Genomic DNA, 14959 nt, shown 5'->3' with positions numbered 1-14959 from the left:
GGATTTGGGTCACGGCTAGGAAAAGGGTGTAACTACCTCAACGGGTGACTTTCAAGAACTCTAATAGAACAAGAAGAGAGGCATCCCAACCGCATAATGGGAGCAGATTCTCACGAGTGTTGACTGGTGTACCTGCATCCTACACCCAGGGCATGACTCTGGATGAACGAGAGTGGGTGCGGGGTATTGAATTGGAAACTCAAACACACTAGACCCGGCTGGGATATCACCACTATATCTTGAATAACCTGTCTGATGTATTGGAGATGCATCACCAGCGTATGATGAGGAACTCGGATGTTTTCATCGCTGCAAGACGTGAGATTAGGAGACTATATAGATATTTAGTGGTGAGTGGGTTGATGGTACTAATACTAGGAATGCTAATCTGTTGGATGCTGCTCTAGAAGCAATGAGTAGTGTTGGGATCACTACTCTTTTGTTGGAATCTAAGATCTGTTTTGAGAATTGTAATCGATGGAAAGCCCTTAAGCATCTTTTGCAATCATTTAAATGTATTGAAACTTGGATGAATATAAAAATTTTCTGTTTGATCATGTGATTGCTTCAATGATTTCTACGAGACAAATATCCTATTTATCATTCTGTTGCTTAGACATTATTGTCAATACTATTGCTATGAAAATGATGAGATTCCTTTTAACTTAGGCCCTAGAAAATACCGCCAAGAAGAGAAAACCCTGAAGTTGCATGACTTGTGTCAGAACAACTCTTGGCCGCACTTCCCAATATTGTCAACCAGGTAGCGGCAAGACTGAATGCTAACCAACCTACCAGTTCTGAGCCTAGGACGTCCAGGGAATGCACCTATAAATCCTTTAGATCCTGTAACCCAAAGGAATTCCATGGAACTGAGGGAGCCATAGGATTATTAACTTGGATTGAGGGTATGGAGTCCGTCCTCCATACTAGCAAATGCCAAGAAGCAAACAAAGTGGAATACGCTGCATGCTTACTGCAAGGCCAAGCTTTAACATGGTGGAACACTTTAGTTCAGATTAGGGGTCGGGAAACATCCAACCAACTTTCATGGGAGGAGTTCAAGAAGCTACTTAAGGACGAATATTGTCGAAGGAGTGAACTCCAAAAGTTTGAAATGGAGTTATGGAACCTCGAGATGAAAGGGGAAAATGTAGCCGCATATACTGCCCGATTCCATGAGTTAGCAAATTTGGTGCCACATCTGGTGACACCTGAGGAAGTTCGAATCGAGAGGTATATCTGGGGATTATCTCCAGAAATTCGAGGAAATATTACCTTGGCAAAACCAAAGACCCTTCAGGAGGCAATAAATATTACAACCAAGCTCACAAAAAATGCTATTCGGTCTGCGGAATTCAACAAAGGAAAAAGAAAGGTGGAAGAACTTGGGAACCAAAGATTTGGCAAGAATAGGAAGGTGGTTGAAAATTTCGGGGTACAGACCCAAGTGGTAAATCAAGGAAGCAAACCTAAGTGCAATAAATGTAAATATCCGCACTGGGGAAATTGCATCATATGTCAAAGGTGCCATAGAGGGGGCCATCCCACAAAGGATTGCCGAAAACGATTGTGTTTTGAATGTGGGAGTCCGGATTATATGAGAAATGTTTGCTCGAAGAGAAAACAAGGAACAAGTGTTAACCAAGCCCGACCAACCAACCAAGGATTGGCTATCCAAAAAACCAAGCTGAAATAGTTTATTCATAAAAGATTATCCGAATTCCTCTAGAAAGAGGAGAAACACTTGTAATTCAAGGAGAGGAGTCCGATCGGAAAATTAAGATAGTATCGTGCATGAAGATGCGGAAGTACTTAAAGAAGAATTATGTTGCATTTTTGGCACATGTTATGGACAAGAAGGTCAAAGAGAGATGTATTGAAGATCTCCTCGTAGTTCAGGAGTTTCCTGAAGTATTTCCCGAAGATCTACCAGGATTACCCCCACCTAGACAAGTTGAGTTTGGTATCGAATTAATTCATGGGGCTGCCCCAATAGCAAAAGCACCATACTGATTGGCCCCATCCGAGATGCAAGAAATGTCGGGACAAGTCCAAGAGTTGTTAGATAAAGGATTCATAAGACCCAGTTTTTCACCATGGGGTGCACCGGTTTTGTTCGTCAAAAAGAAAGATGGATCAATGCGAATGTGTATTGATTATAGGGAGCTTGATAAGTTGACTATCAAGAATTGATATCCTCTTCCTACAATCGATGATTTATTCGATCAACTTCAAGGTGCTGTATACTTTTCAAAGATCGATCTTCGATTCGGATATCATCAAGTGAGAATTCGAGAAGAGGACATCCTCAAAACGACATTTAGGACCCGGTACGACCATTATGAATTTTTGGTTATGCCATTCGAGTTAACCAATGCACCGATTATTTTCATGGATCTAATGAATAGGGTTTGCAGACCATACCTGAATAAATTTGCAATCGTCTTTATTGATGATATACTAATTTATTCATGAAGCAAGACGGATCATGAGCAACATTTAAGATTAATATTAGAGCTACTCAGGGACCAGAAATTGTTTGCGAAGTTCTCCAAATGCGAATTTTGGATTCGTGAAGTACAATTTCTTGGTCACGTGGTTAATGAAAAAAGGATTCATGTAGATCCTTCAAAGATTGAGGCCATTAAGAAATGGGAAGCCCCAAGAACCCCGACGGAAATTCGTCAATTTCTTGGTTTGGCAGGTTACTATCGACAATTCATTGCGAATTTTTCAAAAATTGCGCAACCACTCAAAGCCCTAACTCAAAAAGATAAGAAGTTTGTTTGGGGAGAGAAACAAGAGGAAGCATTCGAGCCTCTTAAGCATAGGCTATGTAATGCACCCATTTTATCATTACTAGAAGGTTTGGAAAACTTTGTGGTATATTGTGACGTATCACATCAAGGATTAGGGTGCGTACTTATGTAGAAACATAAAGTCATTGCATATGCATCAAGACAACTCAAAGTGCACGAGAAGAACTATACTATGCATGACCCAGAATTAGGAGTCATAGTATTCTCGCTTAAGATTTGGAGACATTACCTTTATGGTACCAAGGGCACTGTGTTTACTGATAATAAAAGCCTTCAGCACATCTTCAATCAGAAAATGTTAAATATGGGCGAAGAAGATGGTTGAACTGCTCAGTGATTATGACTGTGAAATTAAGTGCCATCCGGGTAAGGCTAATGTAGTAGCTGATGCTTTGAGCAGAAAGGAAAGGGTGAAGCCAACAAGAGTGCGAGCTTTGGAAGCAATAGTAATCACGAGTTTGAAAGCACAAATTCTCGAGGACCAGAAAGAAGCGTTAAAAGGAAGAAAATTTGAAGAATGAGACCCTACACCAAATGGAAACTATGTTTCAACTAAAGTCAGATGGAGTTTATTATTTGGGTGACAAGGTCTGGATACCTAAGATTGGCAATCTTAAATCCACAATTTTGAATGAAGCCCATGGATCAAAATATTCAATTCACCCAGGAGCAGATAACATGTATAAGGACTTGTGGGAGAACTATTGGTGGCCCGGAATGAAGAAAGACATTGCCTTGTATGTGAATAAGTGTTTAACTTGTGCAATGGTCAAGGCCGAACATCAAAAACCATCTGGACTACTCCAGCAACCTGTGATTCCTCAGTGGAAGTGGGAATAAATATCAATGGACTACATAACTAAGTTGCCTAGGACTGGGAAAGGGCATGATACAATCTGGGTAAGTGTAGATCGACTGACGAAATTTGCTCATTTTCTACCAATTCGGGAAGATTATAAGATGGAGAAACTGGCACAAATTTACATAAATGAAATCATCACCCGGCATAGGGTACCTTTTTCCATCATTTCGGATAGAGACAGTCGATTTACGTTAAGATTTTGGCAATCACTTCAAGAAGGGCTGGGTATACGTCTAGATCTAAGTACTTCATACCACCCTCAAAAGGATGGACAGACGGAAAGAACAATCTAGACATTGGAAGACATGTTGCGTGCGTGTGCCATAGATTTTGGTGGAAGCTGGGATACGCACCTTCCGTTAGTTCAATTTGTGTACAATAACAGTTATCATGGCAGTATTCAGTGTGCGCCTTACGAAGCATTATATGGGCGCAAGCACAGATCTCCACTCAGTTGGTTAGAAATCAGCGATCGGCAATTAACTAGACCCGATGTAGTTCAAAAAACTACTGACAAGATTGTAATCATCAAGGATCGACTCAAGGCTGCAAGAGATCGTCAGAAAAGTTATGCGGACAATCGGAGGAGACCCTTAGAGTTTCAAAAAGGAGATAAAGTACTCTTAAAAGTCTGACCCTGGAAAGGAATAATGCGTTTTGGGAAAAGAGGCAAATTGGATCCCCGATATATTGGTTCATTTGAAATAACTGAAAGAATTGGACCAGTGCCATACAAACGAAATTTGCCACAGGAATTAAGCACCAATCATTATACATTCCATGTATCAAACCTCAAAAAGTGTTTAACTGATGAAACGCTGGCCATACCATTGGAAGACGTGCAAGTTAACGATCACTTGTGCTTCGTTGAAAAACCAATAGAAATCATGGATAGGGAAGTGAAGCAGTTAAGGCGTAGCAAGATCCCGATTGTAAAAGTTCATTGTAAAAGTGAAGCAGTTAAGGCGTAGCAAGCTCCGTACACGTGGGAAAGAGAAGATTTTATGAAAAACAAATATCCCCACTTGTTCTCAAACGGGTCCGAAGCTAGGAACTGACGAATAAAATTTCGGGACGAAATTCTTCCGCCATGGGGAGACTGTGGCATCCGTCATTTTTGGAGCGTCAGGTTAATATCTTACTAGGATTTTTATATTTAGAAATATATTTTATTAGGATCTAGTCATGTTGATTAAGAAATCATTTGACTTAGTCCCCGAATTTTTGTTCAGGAAACCTGTCCCGATGGGTAATTGATAAAGTAACTTATGTAATGCCAAATATATTAAAAATTCTCCTAAAATAAATAAAGTTGATATTGTAAAATTCAAAGTAAAAATATAAAAGTCTCATTTGAATATACAAATAATTTTACAAAAATTTGGAAGTTTGGTTTAACAATGATATTTTATTCAGTATTTGATAAAATTATATTTATGCTAATTTAAAATAGGCTCTATTTTATGAGAAAATAAAATAAATATGAGATGGTTTGTGCCATGAATGGGCCGGCCCCTCTTTTCTCATATTTAAACCCCACTTCTTTTGAAATCTTTCATTTCATCTACATTTGTGTCACTTTTTTTCTCTCTCTAAGACTCTTAGTCTTCCACCCCAGCCGAATCTATCTTTCCAAAATCCCCTTAGATCCCATAAAACTTGAAGAACATTCAAATCTTCAAGTAATAGCAAGAAAAAGGTAATAAGATTAGCTTTATTATCTTTGTATCTTTTCATTAATGTTTTCGTTTCTTTCATATTTCTTCTCTTCAAGCTCAAAAATTTTATGGAGAATCTAAGATGGAAGATTATTCATCAAAAACATGAAAATGTCTTAAAAAAGATGATAATTTATGATCTATAAACTTAGAACTCCAGAAAATGAGGTAAAACCACATTGCATGTGGAATTTAACCATAAAAAATGACATTTTGGAAACTGACAGATTGTTTACTAACATTTGTGTTGTCTGTATTTTCTAAAATTAAAGTCCAAAATATTTGAATCATCCCCTGGAAGTTAGATTAATGTGTTAAGTTTACAACTCAAGTGAAATCATTGAAAAACATCAAGTTTAGAACTTCCATTTTCTCTTCAGTTTTGATACAATGCAATCTGTCCAGCTTGCTTGATATGAGAAGATAAGTCGAGCATATATAACTACTAAAATATCTCTAAAATGTGTGAATTTTGATAAGAAGTTCTTGAACACAGTAATATTTGAGGTATAAAAAGTTAAAAGTAAATGATTGTTGGAAGGTTCCTTTGACGATGATTGTTGAAACCCAGATTTCAGAATCGGAATTTGCATGACCGTCCAAATAGTAACTTTATGAGCAAGATTTTGATTTTCTTTTTATTAATACATAACTGTTGGACTATTTTAAAGAACAATTAATAAGTATCAACTATAAACCTTAAAAGCTCATTGGCATTACATAAGATATAATTTTCCTTATCTTTATTAAAACCCGATAGGTGATCTAACTATTGGACTTCGGGCTGTTTAGGAAAGTAGGGCGGACGTCTGGAGCTCTAAACATCATCAAAGTATTGGATATTCATCAGCAAACTTGTGAGTATTCACGGCCCCACTTTTCATTCTTTTATATTTTGAAAATTGGGGAAAAGCATGAAAGTCTGCAAGCTATGTTGTAAGTTGTAAAACCAATGGACTAAAGAACTGTTTAGTCAAAACTTGTTGAAATCATGAAAAACTGATTGTTAATGCACCAAGTATAAATGATAAATAGATGTGCTTGAGAGTATATTTTAAAAAGTCCCTTTCCGTAAACGCTACTTGTTAACTCGGTCACGTTCCCGGGTCGTGGTAATTGTGGATAGCCGCTATTATGTTGACAGTCCCACCCAAAAACGGGTGCACATTACCTATGTTTTCATAGTCTACTCATGTGTGAGAATGGGCCACCGTTGAAGTAGTACTGATACGAACCGTGGTACCTAAGTGAGTGAACGGGGCCACTTATGGTAGTTCATAGACTAATAGGGCACATTGGTCAGGTAAGGCTCAATAGCGTCTCAAGTGTTAAAGCATCGATGGAAATTTACAATTATAATGTGCATGTTACGTATTAGTTTGCAAGAAGTGTTTTATGCATTGAAAATAGTTTATGCATATGAAAACCCGTGAACTCACCAACTCTTTATAGTTGACGTTGTTTTATATTTCATGTTTTTCAGGAAAATAAGTAAGAATGGAAGTTTTGGAAGCACTTTTTCGTTTACACCTGTAAATGATGTTGTCTTCATCGTGAACATTAGGGTTATGAAATTGTAAATCTTTTTGGAATATGTACTATAATGGTGTTATCGATTAATTGATGCTGTGAAATGCTAACTTGTTACATTCGTGTTTCCGCTTTAGCGGGGTGTGACAGATTTGGTATCAGAGCCTCGGTTATAAAGAACACCAGTTTTTCTTAAAACCACAAACTATAACCAAATATTTTCAAAACAATGTCACTAGTATAACCAGAGGATGAATGTCGTGTTATTATACTTAAATTAAATAGAGTCTGATCACCTATGTTTAAACTTAAGTATTATGATAAAAGATTCAAATCGGTTATGTTGAAAATATACTCAAATTTAGAAATTTTATTTAAAATATGAAAAGCATGATTGTGTGTGTTGGAATAAAATTTTGAATATCCATCGCCCTAGGATAACCAGAATCTCTGGTTGTGAAGCAAGCATGATATGTAGAGCACTAGGACCACCAGAGGGTCAACTTTGTATCCTAATACTTGGCAGTTAGACATAGATAAAAGATCTAGTCTCTATAATCTCTGTAATCAAATATTCGTACTATGCATTAGGTAAGATTTTCCTTGACATAGGAAGTGAGCTTTGCGTTCTAGTTTTGGTTAAAAGACCTCATAACTTTATAAGTGGAGGGAGTTCGGAAGCTCTGGTTGACTTGATCTTGTGAGCCAGAAACTCTTGTTAGAGGAACCAGAGGCTCTGGTCCTCGAAAGGAAAATATTTACTAAGTCTGTATGTTGGACCAGAGACTGATGAATTAGAAATTCTTTAAGTGTATGTTGAACCAGAGGTCGATGGACAACGATCCATTGGTCTGTTATGTATGAGGAACCAGAGGTCGATGGAAAGCGATCCATCGGTCTGCTATGATATGAGGAACCAGAGGACGATGGAAAGTGATCCATTGGTCTGCTATGTATGTTGAACCAGAGGCCGATGAGCTAAAAGTCAAATATTGCTCCAAGTATGAGAGCTTCAACCAGAAGCTCTGGTAATACAACCAGAGGCTCTGGTCATCCAAAGGCTCCAATTTGTTTATCATCCTTTGCCTCTGCATAGTAACTCTTGTCTTAACCTTAAGCGTTTATAGATGGTATGTCTAGTAATAAAGTTTGCCAATATTACAGATCACTATGTCATCATCTACTCCTAGTGAATATTCCACAGACGAATCTGGTTACGTGATTGGTCGATCTAGAAGGAATTTATCAATCAATGATAATGTAGACCCATATGATCTTGAGGACTCAGCGACTAGCGAGACACCTGCTTTACCACCTATGCCTAATATTCCACCTCAAACATTTCATGGTTCGAGGATTAGGGTCATGGCTAGGAAAAGGGTGTCACTACCTCAACGGGTGACTTTTGAAAACTCTAATAGAACAAGAGGAGAGGCATCCCAACCACAGCATGGGAGCAGAGTCTCACGAGTAGTGACTGGAGTACCGTCTGAAATTTGTTTTTTTTAAACCAAGGAAGAAACTTAGTTCTCCCATCATACTCATCTCAAATTTTCTTTTCATCAACTTTGAGAATTTTTTGCAATGTTTTACATTTGTAGAACCAAATATGATGTCGTCCACATATATTTGAACAAGTAATATGTCACCTTTGTGCTTTTTGAGAGAGAGGGTTGGATCGATTGTACCTTTTTTGAATCCATTGTCGATGAGAAAGGTGGATAGTGTTTCATACCAGGCCCAGGGTGCTTGCTTCAGCCCATAGAGAGCTTTGTCCAGAAAGTAGACATAATCTGTATGTTTTGGATCTTCAAACCCAGGGGGCTGCTGCACGTATACTTCTTAAGAAGGCGGACTTGACATCCATCTGATAAACCTTGAAGCCTTTGTGAGCTGCATAGGCTAGGAATATCCGGATGGCCTCTAAGTCTTGCGACGGGAGCAAATGTCTCATCATAGTCAATCCCTTCTTCCTAGCAGTAGCCCTTGGCAACAAGCCTGGCTTTGTTCCTTATGACTATGCCATCTTCGTCCTTCTTGTTTTGGAAGACCCATTTGGTTCATATGGCCGTCTTCCCTTTGGATAGAGGCATAAGGGACCATACTTTGTTTCTTTCAAACTGGAGTAATTCTTCTTGCATCGCGTCTATCCAGTTTGGGTCTTGTAGGACATCTAAAATTTTCTTTGGTTCTATCATCCTCAGAAAGTTGGCAAAGAGCCATTCATTGGCAGTGACAGATCTCGTCTTGACACCAGATGTTGGATCACCAATGATTTGGTGGTGTGGGTGATCTTTTGTCCATTTGGTGCTTGATTGGGGTTCTGGAGCAACAGGATGTAGTTTTTCAATGACTGATGGGACTGCTTGCTCCCCCTTGAATAGATCATCTCCAGAGTGGTGCTCTGGTTCTGGTTCATGGTCCGAAGACACAGAAGAAGTAGAAGGTGAAGTAACATGAGTTTCAGTGAGAGTTGTACCTTCAGCATTGGAGTTTTCATGTTCTTCATCGGCTCTGGAGGAAAGTTTAGTAATTGGTGCATGTCCAGAGATGACTTCTTCTTCGAAGATATCTTCAAATAATTGAGCTAATTCTAATTCATTGGGTTTGCCAAGTGATGAATCAGAGGCTCTCTGTTGTAGTCCGAGTCCTGAACTATTGTGTTCAGAAGTCATTGGTGTGGAATCATCAAAGGACACATTGATGCTTTTGATGACAATTCTTGTCCTTTTGATGTAGACTATGTAGGCCTTGGCAGTTTGAGAATAGCCCAGAAAGATCCCTTCATCAACTTTCTTGTCGAACTTGCCAAGATATTCCATATCGTTGAGTACAAAGCATTTGCACCCAAAGACATGGAAATATTTGACATTTGGTCTTCTTTGGTTGATGAGCTCATAGGGTGTCTTCTGGTGCCTCTTGTTGATGATAGATTGGTTCTAGGTGAAGCAGGCAGTGGAAATAGCTTCAGCCCAGAATGTAATGGGTAACTCCGATGAAGCAAACATGGTCCTTGCTGCTTCCACGAGGGTTCTGTTCCTTTGTTCCACTTCTCCATTCTGTTGTGGAGTTGTAGCTGCTGAGAAGTTTTGTGTAATGCCTTCACTGATGAGGCATTCATCGATTCTGGCATTTTTGAATTCAGTTCCATTGTCGCTTCTAACCTTTATTAGTTTTCATTGTAGAAGGACTTAGAGCCTTTTCATCACTCCAATGAGTAGGTCAGGAACATCTGATTTCTTCTTTACAAATTCAACCCAGGTGTATCTGKAGTATTCATCAACCAGTACTAACATGTACTTCTTTCCAGAGAGACTTTGAGTTGATATTGGCCCACAGAGATCTATATGTACCATATCCAAGGGCTTGGTACAGGTGGTTTCTGACTTGGTTTTATGTGAGGCCCGTCTTAGCTTTCCCATCTCATAGGCTTTGCATAGATGATCTTTTTCAAGTTTAAGATCCGAAATTCCCTTGACCAACTTCAGTGTGGCTAGTTTTCGTAGTGCATCAAAGTTGAGATGCAAGAACTTTTGATGCCATAGCCAATTTTCATCGCTCGTATGAGACACAAGACAGAGGGTGTCTTGTCCCATAGAGGATTCAAAATCTAGAAGATAGAGATTTCCTTCTCTCTTTGCCTTGATGATTGTTTGACCGGGCTTTGTTTCTATGATGCAAAAACCCTTGCGGAATCTGACTTCAAGACCCTTGTCACAGAACAGGCTTATGCTTAGTAAGTTGTGCTTCAAACCTTCAACATAAGCCACTTTGCTGATGGAGATGTTTCCTTTGATGAGAGTCTCATGTCCCTTGATTGTACCCTTGCTGTTGTCTCCAAAAGTCACAGAGCCTCCACATTTTTCATTGAAGAAGGACAGCTGACTTTTATCACCAGTCATGTGCCCGGAGCAACTTGAATCCATGTACCATGGTTGCACATGCTGGTCCTGCAAGACAAATTAGGGGGTTTTAGGTACCCATTTCTTAATGGGTCCACGTTTGTTAGTAGGGGATACCATTCTCTTTTCATTACCCTTAGCCTTTGCAGGCTTGGGTTTATTAGTATTTCCCTTACCCTTGGACTTGGGCTTTTTCATGTTTTCATTGGTTATAACTTTGTAGCGATAAACGTGTTGGGAGAATATGCAGCGATGTGTCAACATGTGATTCCTCAGGTTTTGTAAAAGAGCTAAACATTGACAATTATTATAGTTTGGGCATGAATGTCTAACGTTATTTTTATTCACTGAAAATAAAGAAGTAAAGGTTGTCCTAGCATCGGTTGTTTTTACAAACTTCCTATCTATTTCAGATTTTTTATTTGAAGGGGTCTTTGTCTTTACTTCTTTTCTCCTGAGGAACGACTGCTTTTCTTCAGCTAAATGAGAGGAAAAGTGGTGGTTAGTTTTCTCAGAGGCAGGCCACTTCTGTTTTTTGCTCACGAGTAAACTTAATGAACTTAGAAGATATGCTAGGACCTTTTGATTTATCGTTGGCAGATTTAATACCTCTCAGTTTTCCCTTTTCTTTGTCCGAAGATTTTCATCGATGGAGGAATACCATATATGGGGGTTTGAAGTTTTGAGGCTTCTTATTCTCAATGATCTTTGGTGATTCACAAATTATCTCTTCTTCAAATTCGGAATCGAGAAAGTCTCTCGCCGATTTCTTGAAATCAAAATTAGCATGGATGTTTGTGGGAGGTGTGGGTTCAGAGGTTGATGCTTCAGAGTGATCTGTTTGAGGTTCCATTGATTCTGACTTAGATGAACTTTCAGTTTTACTTGGATGGTTCATTGACTCATCAGCTGTTGGTTCCTCATTAGGATTCTCTGTTTCATCAACAGTACTTGCTGATGAAGTGGAATTGACAACCAGAGACTCTGGTTTGACCATAGGGTTTCCATCGGTTTCTGGTTTGGAGGTGTCATTCCTTTCATCGGAATTCTTACATGTACTGCTCTCTCGTACACCACATTTTCAAAATCATGCCTTAAAACGATAGTTTTTCCATCGACTTTAACTCTTTTAAAATTTGCTTTTGGTTTCGGAATAAAGTCGGGTTTCTAAATGCATCCAAGTTTGAAAGTGGATTCAATGGTGGATTTCTTTGATTCGATGAAGGAGTCCAATTCATTGAATCCAATCCCTTGAGTGTCAGTTTGACTTTTTAACTTTTCATAAACATCTTGGGCATCTTTGTACTTCTTCATCAGAAGTTCATTGGTTTGAAGCTTCTGGTGAAGGATCTCCCTTTCCTTTTGAAAGAAATCTTTAAGAGCAACTAAGTTTAGTCTCTCTGCCTCGGATTCTTTTAAGGCCTTAGTTTTCTTTTCTAAGTCCTTAGATATTTATTTGTTTAGTTCCAGAAGTTTTTCTTCCTCTGATTTTTTAAGTGTGGTGATGCGAGTCTTTTCCTTAGCAAGTTCGGCTTTTTCTTCGGTTAGAAAATCAGTCTCTCTTTTGTAAAAACTTGCTTCTTTTTTCGCTTTTAGTCTTTCAGATTTTTTAAAATTTAATTTCTCTTTCAATTTAAAGAAATCATTTGAAAGTTTTATCAACCTTAACAGAGCTCAAATGGAGCAGAGTTGGTTTCATTGGAAGTAGACTCATATACCTGTTCATCAAAGTCGGAGGTGGATTCTGCAGTAGATTTGGCCATCAGACAGATGAGTCCTTTATCTTCTTCATCGGATGAAGAGTCGGATACCCAATTTTCTTTCTCAGCCATCAGGCTTCGCTCTCTTGGATTGCACTTATACTTATTCTTGTAATAATCGGCATCCTTTACCAATCGTCCTCTGCATTCTTTCGAAAAATGACCAATTTTCCCGCATCTGAAGTAGCGAAGGTCATTTTTCCTTCCGTTTTTATCTTCTTTCTTGTCCTCCCTTATGTCCTCTCTCTTCTCTTTCTTCTCTTCTGTCTTCGCTCTGATAGAATTTCCATGGTTTCTTCTCATGGTATGACTGGTACTTCTCCTTCTTGAAGTCTCTTCGTTCATAGGGTCTCTTGATGAACTTTTTTTGGAACTGTCTTGTAATCAAGGCCAGAGACTTAGCAAAGGCTTTGATATCATCATTTGATTCAGATGACTCGTCTTCAGATTCCGATTCTACCACCATTGCTTTCTTTCCTTTCTTCTTGTGATCTCTGATGGAGGTCCTTGATACTTCCTTTTCATCAACAGCAAGAGCCAGAGGTCCACCGATGGATAGTTTCTTCTTCATTATCTCATTCTCTTGTGTTGCAAGCGTTCCATATACATCATGAAGTGACCAGCCGTCTAGGTCCTGATTAGCTTGAAGGGACATTGACAGCTGAGTCCATTCACCGCCAAGACTTTTTAGGAAAAAAACATTGTTTTCTTCCTTTGTTCTGGAGATATCATTTCGACGACATTGATTAATCAATGTGTTGAAACGATCGTAAGTCTTCTATCTTGGTTCATCAGGAAGAGCTTTAAAGTTGGTGTATTCGTTGACACATTGTGCTCTACGATTTTTCTTTGTTTTAGCTCCTCCTTGCAATTGGCTCGCAAGTTCATCCCACAATTCCTTTGATGTGGAACATGCATCAAGGGATTGAAAATTTTCATTGGGAATGGCCATGATGATTAGTCACTTGGCCTTCTTGTCAATTTCCACACGCTCAATATCATCAGCATCCCAGTTTTTTTCATCCTTGGGCATATAATAAGCAGGAATTTCTGCTGTGGTATTTGTTAATGGGACTCTTGGGACAAGAGTCAGTAGAACGTAAGGACCCTCCATTACAGATCGCAGGAGGTTTCTGTCCATCCCTTCCAAGAAGTTTACCATCCTTATTCTCCATTGTGGGTACTATTCTCGTTGAAGAGTTGGAGGCTTGGTGAGGGAGCCAACACTATACGCAAAATTCCAGTTGGCCATTGGAGATATGAAGAGAGAGGAATGAGTTTTATGGAGAGATGAAAAAATGAAATATTTTAGTGATCGTTTTGATTGAGATACAATCAGTTGGCTTTGATACCAATTATTGATACCAGATCTCTCAATAACACTAATAAATAGATTATGAATAACCTAAATACGTAGTGTGGATGAATAAAATGAAGAATACTCAAGAACAAAGAATATGTATATTCAAAGCATATACTTGAGTATTAAAGATGCGTAAAAACTCACTCAAAAGTCTTATTTTACAATAGGCCTAGCTACCTAATTATACTAGCGATAAGAAGATAACTATCTAGTAAAACTATCTAGCCAATCTTCTAGGAAAGATAACGTTTATCTAAAGTATGGATAAACTATAAATCAAGATAAACTTAAAATCCAATTGTCGATTTGTTATCTCCAGTTGTCTTCCATGGGATGTTAATTCAACCTTATCTTCATCGCATGCCTCTGGTTGAACTGTTGAAGAAAACTTTAAGTGTTGTTGACCAGAGGGGTGATGAAGATGCTCTTTCCATCGCATCTCTGGTCGATTCATCGACCCTCTGGTTGTTCTCCAGACTTAGTCAATTCTGCCTTAACGTCTTCATCGGTCTTCTGGTTCTTCATCACTTATTGTTCTTCATTACTTTTACATTTATGAATTATGGGGTCTAACAATCGCTCAAATATGGAAATACTCCAAGTATAAATCGCTCAAGGAAGTATCAAAATTGCTCAATACAAGAAGGAAACCACTCACAATTTAAATCTAAGTCGCTCACCTCACAAGCTCTAAAACACTCACCTAAAGGAATAAACAACTCACCTCTCAATATAAATCGCTCAAGCTTGTTCTTAATCCGGTCAAGAGGAATCTCAAATTGCTCACCATATAAAATAGATCTCTCAACTTACTGCCTAACTCGCTAAAGGGCAGAAATACTATGTGGGTCTCTTGGATTCAGTCTCACTGTGTTCGGGGACGTAATTTCTGGGTTATCAAGAAGAGGAATGAGTGGTCGTGGATTCTCCGAAGCCTTTTAGACTTAAGATCTCATTGCCGGAGATTCTTTATCTATAATGTGGGAAATAGTTTATCTACGC

The sequence above is a fragment of the Cynara cardunculus genome (assembly GCF_001531365.2).
Source record: "Cynara cardunculus var. scolymus isolate 2C chromosome LG 13, CcrdV1, whole genome shotgun sequence".
NCBI lineage: Eukaryota > Viridiplantae > Streptophyta > Magnoliopsida > Asterales > Asteraceae > Cynara > Cynara cardunculus.
The sequence above is the reverse complement of the archived record's forward strand: the minus strand, read 5'-3'. Positions refer to the sequence as shown.